General features: G+C 38.0%; 1 pseudogene; it reads left to right on the forward strand.

Moving 5' to 3' along the window:
- The first annotated feature begins 4,740 nt into the window (after positions 1–4,740).
- On the forward strand, positions 4,741–6,062 carry LOC112605076 (annotated as a pseudogene).
- Positions 6,063–10,522: the final 4,460 nt, after the last annotated feature.

Below are 10,522 nucleotides of genomic sequence, written 5' to 3' on the forward strand. Positions count from 1 at the left end.
CTCTTCCCCACTCTTGATAAATCCTTCTGTAACAAGGAGCTTAATTATTGATATTCCTCTATGCCTTGTTTGCTTCATCTCAGGGCCAAGTAGGAAAGAATAAACTTATGATTTTAGACTCAGCTCCTCTCTTTTCTTCTTGGAAACAAGCTCTTCCACAAACAGTGGTTCCTCTCTGTTCCATGGGGACAGAGGCACCACATGGCTAAGAATGTAAGTCTAATTCTGGATTTCAGTGTCAAGCGGCTCACTGAGAACTGTACTAAGCTGTGCGTACTTCAATTTAGCTTTTATCTACTAAAAATAAAGGTAATCTATTGCCCTGTATGCATTCTATTTGGCATATTTCTCAACTGGTCCAGAACTCAGGAGGACGGGGAGTCCCTCTTGATGCCACGGCATTCTGTATGGATATTTAAGTCTTGCTCTATCATTTAATTCACTGCTTTGTGTGCTTTGTCTCTTCAGCTTTTGTGTGAACTCCTCAGGTGTGGAAATGATGGAATATAATTGTTCATATCCCCAGAGCACTCAGTTCAAAGCTTTGCACATAGCAGGTGCTCAATCCATTTCTATTCAATGAAATATTTGTTGAAAAACTCTGATACCTCCCAGCAATCAAGCAATTTTCCTTAAAGTGTTTTCACCATAATTCTACCACCTATAAAGATCTGTAACCAAGGAAACATCTTTCCCATTCTAACTAAAACAGATCCTTTCAGTTCTTAAAATCTTCTTCCCTAAGTACTTACCCTCCTCCTTCATCACTTTTCAGATTTTCTTCTTGCCTACTGGAAATAAAAATAAAATATAAAATAAAAGCACTAGTAAGGTTTTACAGAAGGAGCAGAGGAGGCATGATGGTTCTGGTCATTTCTCATCCCCCTTGTCATTCATAATCCCTAAGAAGACATACTGCCATTTAGACACAGTGTTACCTAAGGCTGGGAGAGCTGAGAATTGATATTTTTCTACAACAGACCCAATATCAATATCATAGGGCTGAGTGAGCTTCAGACAACCCTGTGGCTTCCCAGTTACAGCATTTCCTATGATTTTGTCTTGTGCTGCTCTGACCGATCTCCCTGTGATCAAACCCTCTGTGCCCCATTATCCAGAGCCATGCATCTGCAGTGCCTGGCCCTGAGTGTTATTTATTACCAGCTGAATGCAATTGTTCTCTGCACTGCTTCTTCTGAGAATATACCCCCACTTCCCTATCACCACAATCATCTTAGTGACATATTACCAAACTTCACTTAATTTTGCCAAGCCTTGAGGGTCCATGTGTAGGACCTCTATGCAGGTTCTACTAGGACCTGCCTTTATAAACAGTTTAATTTCCCCAGCTCTCAATTGATCTGAGGTGCTCTCTCCCATTCATCCTCTTTTCTAACCTTAACCAACCTTATGACCTGAGTCTGCCAAAGCTAGTGCAGAATCTACCTGGATAAATTCAAAGAGAAATTGAGAAACAGAACCTTTAAGATGCTCCAGTCTGACCTAATTCCTCCCTCTTTATTTTATAGATGAAAATGCCAAGGCACATGGAGGTTAAGTAAGTTACTAAAGTGAGCTAAAAGCAAACCTGGAACTAAACCTTAAGCCACCTGACAACCAATTTTATACTCCAATATTTTTAAACAAATCAAAAACGCAGCAACTGATACTGACTTACTGTTGTGGTACAAAAAAAGAACTCCCAAAAATGATACAGATTACTCACAAACCAATGCCTCAAATCCAAGTTATTTGCAAATTGGAGATTGATTCTCAGTGGTTCTTATGAGATGGATATTAAGCTATAACAAGTAAGAAGTCTGAATGTGCTTCTATCCTAAGAGACCAATAATTCAATCTTTTAATCATAGACAGTTGCAGTAAGAGAAACCCTAGAAGCCTCCAAGGTCTTATATTCCATTAGGAATATAAATAGCAGTCACAAAACTTAAAGCAAAAGGATTTCACCATAATACTAAAGGAAAAAATATGCAACAAAATATCATCAAGTCAATTTAATAAAAGGTATAACTGAAAAAAATTCAAATCTCTGAACTTCAATGAAAATGTAATGGGTTCATGAAAATAAGATAAATTCTGTCTCCACTATAATTAAATCACTTGAATTGATGCAAAGAAAAGTCTGTCACCCTTCAAATGCAAATTTCTTGCAGTATAAGATTTAAACATTTACCAACATGATGTAAACAAAAAGTACCCCAGTTGAAAAATGTACTTATATTAAAAATGCTCAATTTTTTTGCTGTCAATTTCTCACCATAAACCACAAATTGTGCAAATTAGTTTTAATCAATTCAGCTGTTTTCATCAGCAAAAGACACTTGAAATGTCCATGTATTTATTAAAATTTATCTCATAAATTTCACACTGATAGGCAATGTTTCAATTACCAATTGTAACTACCTTCTCTATATTCAAGAGAGATAGACATAGAAAGACATATATTACCCATGAATTTTTGCCCTCAGATTCAAATACAGTCATCTAATTTGTGAAAATAATTGTAATATTCTCCATCTAATCTCCTTGTCTTCCTGAAATGGTAGATAATGGCAGCCCTGTTGAGCAGTACCTGGGATTGGTGCTTTGTCAGCACTGGGGAAATGGCTTGGCTGAATCACTTGGAGAGTATGCAGCAATTTGTCAGGTCAGTGCTAGTCATGCAAAGGGTTCTCTGCATGCTAACAGAGGCACTTAGCACACAAGTAACCTCAACTTTAAACCAATGAGATATAGTTTCCTACTTGATCCATTCACTGAAGAAGGTGAAGGTAGCCCAGGACCTGATAGAAATTACATTTTTAATGTAGAATCTTTTAAATTTTCTACATTTGACTTTGGGTGTAAGATTTTAACCTTGTCAGTTATTGCTTCTTCATTAACTATAGATAGAATGCTAATAGTGTCTGGCTCTGTTTTGAGTACTTTACTTTGCATTCATATAATTAAGCCCCATTTAATCCTCAGATGAGAAAACTGAGTCACAGAGAAGCTGAGCAATTTGCCCAAGACATCAGTGGCAGAATTCAAGTTCCAACTAAGGCAGTCTGTCTTCAGGCCCCTTGCCCTCAGCCTGCAATGCAACATAGGCTAATCTATAAGGCAAAACACAAAAAAAAACTGCTCAAGGAAAATGACACTTCAGAACAAGCTCCTCAGAGTCTCAGGGCCCTCATAAATGTTTTCCCAACAAAATGTGCTCTCTGTTTCTCAGTCTTCATATCTGTAAAACAGGGAGAAAAACTATTCTGCTTTCATTTCTAGGAAGCTGTAAGATTCAAAGAACATAATGCATTTCTCTTTGGCAAGTGCTAAACCCTGAGAAGAATAGTGATATTGCCTATTACAGCTGCCTGCCAGACTGATTTTCTTACAGGGGTTATTGCCACCTAGTTTGCAGTTATTGATAGATAGCATGCATGTTTATCCACTCCCAAAAACAAAGAACACTAAGAATAGTGTGTTTTAACTTGGTGGAGACAAAAGCATGCCTTTACTGTCGTAAGAATGCCAACTGTCGGTTGTCAACTCCCCAATTCTGTGTCACAATTTAATTCCCAAGAACCACTCAAATTCCTGTAAGACATCATGCTGATTTATTCAATTAAACACATTATGTTGATAAGACATAGAGCAGCAAGCTGCTTAAGGAAAAAAAAAAAAAAAAAAAAAACCCTTGTAATGTTTGCTGGACTCTGCAAGAGGAAGGCAAGGTATTCTACTTTGACCAATTTACCAAGTGATTCCAAAGGTCGATAGCTCTCAGAGAGGCCCAGGCCAACAGAAGATATAAAACCTAATCTTGCATTCAGTGCAGAAAGCTCTAACATATGCCCTTATGACCCACTATATCCACTGGAGCCAAAGTCCCTTCAGTTTGAGATCATAATCATACACCCTTTAACAAATCAGCAATATTCTTTTGAGAACTGATTCCGAATGTGCTACTAGATTTGGAGGAAGACTGAACTCACCACCATGAGAACATTAGCCTTCTTCACCTGTGAATTTGCAAACATTTCAACAGGACATTGGATTGTCACAGAGTGTGAAATTGACACCAAGATTGAGGGGACCACCCTTGCTCACACCTGAGTTACACAGAAAATAAGACCTCTGTTAAGTGATTTGTTCACTAGATTCCTGTTCATTTTCTAGGCTTGTGTTTTATATTTTTGCCAATTTATTGCTTAGATAAAACAGCATGAAACTCACTGTTCAGCATTCTGTTGGAACTACAGGGTAACTTCCACTACGTGATACTATAGCTCTCTTTCTCTAAAACTTGAGCTTTCTGTCCTGCAATTGTTTTGTTTTTCTGTTTTTTGCAGCTGCATTGTCGCTTTAAAATCAGCAATGCGTGCTCACTGGAGATGGAAACAATGTTACTAAATACTCTGGTAAATTTTAAAAAGCATACTTTCTTCCTGGAACTAAACTATAAACCAAAACCCCATTTCATATTATTATTATTATTATTCCTATGAAGCCTTGTTAAATATAATGCTTTCGAAGCAGGAGCTAATATTAATTACCACTTAATAGCTTCAAGTTCAGTTTCACTGCAAAGAACATTTTCTAGAAATTATATCCCCAGCAAGGGAGAATGTTTGAACCCACTGCTATTTGTAGCTAAATAATATAGTGAAACTAAAATTGTTAAGTAATCAACAGGCATCTTAATAATCCGGGTTTTTTAGCTCAAGTGGCCAAGGCAAGATGGGTCAAAGTCAGAGTGGTGTTCATGGTCCTGGAAGTGGCAAAAAGGATGACAAGGACAAGAAAAAGAAATATGAACATCTGTACCAACTAGAGTGAGGAAAAAGAAGAAGAAAACAAAGGGACCAGATGTAGCCAGCAAACTGCCACTGGTGACACCTCACACTCAGTGCTGGTTAAAATTACTGACGTTAGAGAGAATTAAAGACTATCTTTTCATGGAGGAAGAATTCATCAGAAATCAGAAACGAATGAAACCATTAGAAGAAAAACAAGAGGAGGAAAGATTAGAAGTGGATGATCTGAGGGGCACCCTGATGTCAGTAGGAACCTTGGAAGAGATCCTTGATGGCAATCATGCCATCATTTCTACATCTGTGGGCTCAGAATACTGTGTCAGCATTCTTTCATTTGTAGACAAGGATCTGCTGGAAACTGGCTGCTCTGTCCTGCTCAACCACAAGGTGCATGTTGTGATAGGGGTGCTGGTGGATGACACGGATCCCCTGGTCACAGTGATGAAGATGGAAAAGGCCCCTCAGGAGACCTATGCCGATACTGGGGGATTGGACAACCAAATTCAGGAAATTAAGGAAGCTATGGAGTTTCCTCTCACTCATCCTGAATATTATGAAGAGATGGGTGTAAAGCCTCCTAAAGGGGTCATTCTCTATGGTCCACCTGGCACAGGCAACATCTTGCTATCCAAAGCAGTAGCAAACCAAACCTCAGCCACTTTTTTGAGAATGGTTGTCTCTGAACTTATTCAGAAGTACCTAGGTGATGGGCCCAAACTCGTATGGTAATTGTTTTGAGTTGCTGAAGAACATGAACCATCCATCGTGTTTATTGATGAAAGTGGTGCCATTGGGACAAAAAGGTATGACTCAAATTCTGGTGGTGAGAGAGAAATTCAGTGAACAATGTTGAAACTGTTGAACCAGTTGGAGGGATCTGATTCTAGGGGAGATGTGAAAGTTATCATGGCCACAAACCGAATAGAAACTTTGGATCCAGCACTTATCAGACCAGGCCGCATTGATAGGAAAATCAAGTTCCCCCTGCCTGATGAAAGGACTAAGAAGTGCACCTTTCAGAATCACACAAGCAGGATGACACTGGCCGATGACGTAACCCTGGACGACTTGATCATGGTTAAAGATGACCTCTCTGGTGCTGACATCAAGGTAATCTGTATAGAAGCTGGTCTGACGGCCTCAAGAGAATGTAGAATGAAAGTAACAAATGAATACTTCAAAAAATATAAAGAAAGTGTTCTTTATAAGAAACAGGAAGTCACCCCTGAAGGACTCTATCTCTAGTGAACCATAGCTGCCATCAGGAAAATGGTTGGGAGATTTCTCCACCCCTAAAAAGGATGAGGTTGGGGGAGTTGCCCAGAGGAATCCTTGTTCCCATTGATTTTTATTAGCAAAACATCCCATGTCTTTTGGAGTATGATGTGTAAGTGCCCATTGGGTGGCCTTTGTCAGTCACTGTGCAGCAGTCTGCTTCCCAATAGAGTGCGCTCTTTCACAATAGTAATAATAATAGTAATAATAATTATCTGGGTTTCTGTCCATTTGTTTGTTTATTTGATTTTTAATCTTAGGATGCTTTACGTATTCACTGCCTAACATGAAAGGGAAAAATATGATCAATTTAATTCCTAGTGATGTTATTATTGACATTACCAATAGCATATAGAATAATTACAAAAAATTCAAGATGTATAAGCCTAGGTGTGAATCCTGATAACTTTCCCTCTGTATGATGCTGAGAAAGTTGCTTAACCTCTCTGAGTTTCAGGGATGACTTATGTTTTAAGTGAGATAGTGCATTTTAAATACTCGCCACAGCACCAGATACCAGCTGCGCTTTCAATAAATAACGCCTGCTGTTATTGTTGTCCTCTGTGGTCACTCTGCTGGCAGAGCTGTCTTGAGAGATAGCCTAAAATAGATCATCTTAAACTGGAAATAAGAAAAGGGGCTTAATGTAATGGGAAAAACTAAAACATTATGATGGTGACTAGCATACGTTTGCCCCCTGCTTATTTCCCTAGGTAAATCTAAAAAGTTCTTTTGTAGCTGGTGGTCAATTCTACATAATAAAAATATGGAAATTTACTAGGGAGGCTTAGAGCATTCCATGAAGGAGAAGGTCTGAGCCAGTGAAGCCCAGCTGCCCAAATTACAAGCAAGCCAGCTGGTAGGAGAAGAAGAAGCAGGGGAAATTGTGGAATAACACACACTGTGAAAATCTAACATGCATGTAAGGCTGCAGTCTAGAGGAGAGTTACCAGCCTTTTCTACGCTCTTTCTAATCACCTGGCTTGATAGAGAAAACCTTTGTGGATTTTATAAAAGTGGATTCTATAAAAAGGTTCAGAGAATGAATGTTCTACCATGGCTGTGGAATGATTTTTTGTCTGGAGACAATGGTTGAAGAACCCGGTCTACACTAGAATCAAGTCTATTTTCAGGGATAAAACATGGTGAGCTCCAAAAACCTCCAAGTCCTTTTCTGGGGAACGAAAGACAGAGTTGGAGATATTCTTCACTGGCTCAGGTACAGACAGATATGTACACTTTCTGCTATTTGTGAAAGCAATGCTATGTGCATCATCCTATGTCTGTGGTGACCCGTGTCAGCAGTATTTTTCTTCTTCCAAGCAAAATAATAAGACTAACATTTACTGAGCACTTATGATACACCAGGCACAAAACCCTTTAATGAAACTGGATAGAATTTTATTCTGAGTGAGCTTAGTCATAATACAATGAACTCTCCAACAGCCTCTGCAGTAATTCTGTTTTTTCCTGTCAGATGTCAGTACATGTGAATGCTATCCAGGTTCTCATAGGGCTGGAAGCAGACAGAAAGGATTCTGCAGCTCTACCATCACAACAGTCTTCAGTTTTTAAAACAAATTTCAGATTATTCTTTTTTTAACTAAGAGTTCTCTGAAACTACACCAGCAGACATCTTTCTATTCCACTGCAGTCATTACCTTGATTTTCTACCCTTTGGTGTGCTGCAGTATTCGTGTCAGCAAGTTCTATGCATTTGAAAGCTCATGAAGTGATTGTCATTTTATGCAGTGGACTTGCTCCTCCTTGCAATACTGACAGCTGACTTGAGTCCTGGCTGTAATTAATAACATCTTTGTGGTGGTTTTACATAGTGCATTTCATCTCCAGATTATAAAACACTCTGCAAAAAATTTACTACAGTCTCTCCCCATAGGATGAAAATATTTTAAAAGTAAGAAAGGTTAAGTTACATTCCCAATAAACAGTAGTGAAATAAACAAAAATGAAATTAGGTCTTTCTGGGCTTAAGCCATTGCTTCTATTCATGGAGTCACAATGCCTTCCCAAGAAGGAAGAGGCATGAAAGCAATGTGTGTGGGAGCTCATAGTACAGAACACAGGTGGGAAGAACTGTAGCATTCTACTTTTCTGTGGTCTCTCAAGGTCTGTTTGTGGCTGTGAACCAGATAGGTTATTCAAGTGAGACTACTATTACTCTAATTATCGGTGAAGGATTTCAATAAAGGATTAGAGAGTTGTTACTACTTCCAGGTTTTGTGGTTTACTTATAAAACAAGCAGTTTGGTCATTCTTGTTTCAAAATCAACAGTAATTAGGGAGATAAACTTATTTTGTGTGTTTGAACTAGGCAGAAATGTTAAGACCTGTGTTACTGTAGGCACACTGAAACTGCAATGACTTCAAACTCTCCTTCTTTTTCGATCTCCAGCAACTTGTTCCCAAAGTTGGAGAAGACACTCCTGAGGGCTATTTAGGACAACTTATGACTCAGCCCTTTGAGCAGAAAGGGGCCAAAAAGTTCAGTAGAAAAAGCCCTGAACTCTTGGAAGGGCTGACTTCAAGCCTGGCTTAGACTCGGCCTTCTGTGGGGCAGGTTTCTTAATTTTCCAATGGGCTGTCTCCTGGAGGTGGGATGAAAGTTCTCTTCTGACTCAGCTCCTAAGGGTTGTTATGCATATTAGATCACCAGAATTAGAATGTATCAAGCTTTTCTAATGAAAGTGATAGTTACCAGAGATAATTTAAAATATTTGGTGAAGATCAACAGATAAATTTTACTGAGCATGCACTAGGTTCAATCCACTGAGTACCAAAAAAAAAAAGAAAAGAAAAATCAAAGTGTGAAGCACAGTTCCTGCCACTCTGTATCTCAGAGGCTTGCTTTATATAATAGACAAGCACACCCAGAAAGGTAACTGAAAACCAGCTTATGTTGTGTAGCATTTGAATGCAGACCTAAATGCTGTAGGAGAAATTGTGGAAGAGAGGACTTAGAAGGTGTAAAAGAGTACAAAATTACAGACGAAAAAATGTCAAGAATCAAGAATCTTAAGAATCAAGAAGGATACTTAAGCAGTGCTGAAGACTTCAAAAAAACAAGGCTCTTTAGGGGCATTTATAGAAAATATTTCTCGAAGAACATATGGTTAGCACAAGAAAAATGTAATAAATGAAACAGAAAAGAGAGATGGAAGGCCTAGAATGCCATGTTATGATTCAGGCTCCATTCCATATACACAAACAAAACTTGCTGAGAAAAAACAATGAAAAGGAAAACCTCCCATTTATGATATAAATAAATAAATAACCTAGGCAAAGCACTTATCAATAAATATCCAAAATCTCCTGAACTATATGAAATATTTCTGAAGGGCACAAAAGTAGACTTTTATAAATAGAAAGATAACCCATGTTTTGCAGTAGGAAAGCTCAATGTGAAAAAGTTGCCCCTTCCCACTAAGTTAAATTATAAATGCAGTGTGATTTCAGTTAGATAAAAAATATATATACACATACGTATATACACATATATACATATATACACATACATATATACACGTATATACATACATATATACATATATGTATATATACCTATACACATATATACATACATATATACATATAGGCATATAGACACATATACATATAGGTATATATACACATATATAAATATACATACATACATAGACTTATATACATACATATGTACATAAATGTGTATATATACATATATACATGTGTATATATACATATACCTTATACCATTTTTTCTGAAGCTAAATAAGTGACAAAGTTTTATATTAAAAATAATATTATAACATCTTTAGTCAGGTATATTCCTAAGTTATTTATTTATTTATTTATTTATTTTGCAGCTGTTGTAAAAGAGGTTGAGTTCTTGCTTTAATTCTCAGCTTGGTCACTGATGTGGTTTGGCTGTGTCCCCACCCAAATCTCATCTTGAATTGTAGTTCCCATTATCACATGTCATGGGAGGGAGAGGTGGAAGGTAATTGAATCATGGGGCAGTTACCCCATGCTGTTCTCAGGATAGTGAGTGAGTTCTCATGAGATCTGATGGTTTTGTAAAAGGCTTTCCCCCTTTGCTAGGCACTTCTTCCTGTTGCCTTGTGAAGCTGCCTTGCTTCCCCTTACCCTTCCACCATGATTGTAAGTTTCCTGAGGCTTCCCCAGCCATGCTGAACTGTGAGTTGATTAAACCTTTTTCCTTTATAAATTACCTAGTCTCAGATATTTCTTCATAGTAGTGTGAGAACAGACTAATACAGTAATTTGTTACTTCAGAGAGTGGAATACTGCTATAAAGATACCCAAAAATGTGGACGTGACTTTGGAACTGGGTAACAGGCAGAGGTTGGAACAGTTTGAAGGGCTCAGAAGATGGCAGGAAAATGTAGGAAAGTTTGGAACTTCCTAGAGAC

The sequence above is a fragment of the Theropithecus gelada genome, chromosome 13, assembly GCF_003255815.1.
Source record: "Theropithecus gelada isolate Dixy chromosome 13, Tgel_1.0, whole genome shotgun sequence".
NCBI lineage: Eukaryota > Metazoa > Chordata > Mammalia > Primates > Cercopithecidae > Theropithecus > Theropithecus gelada.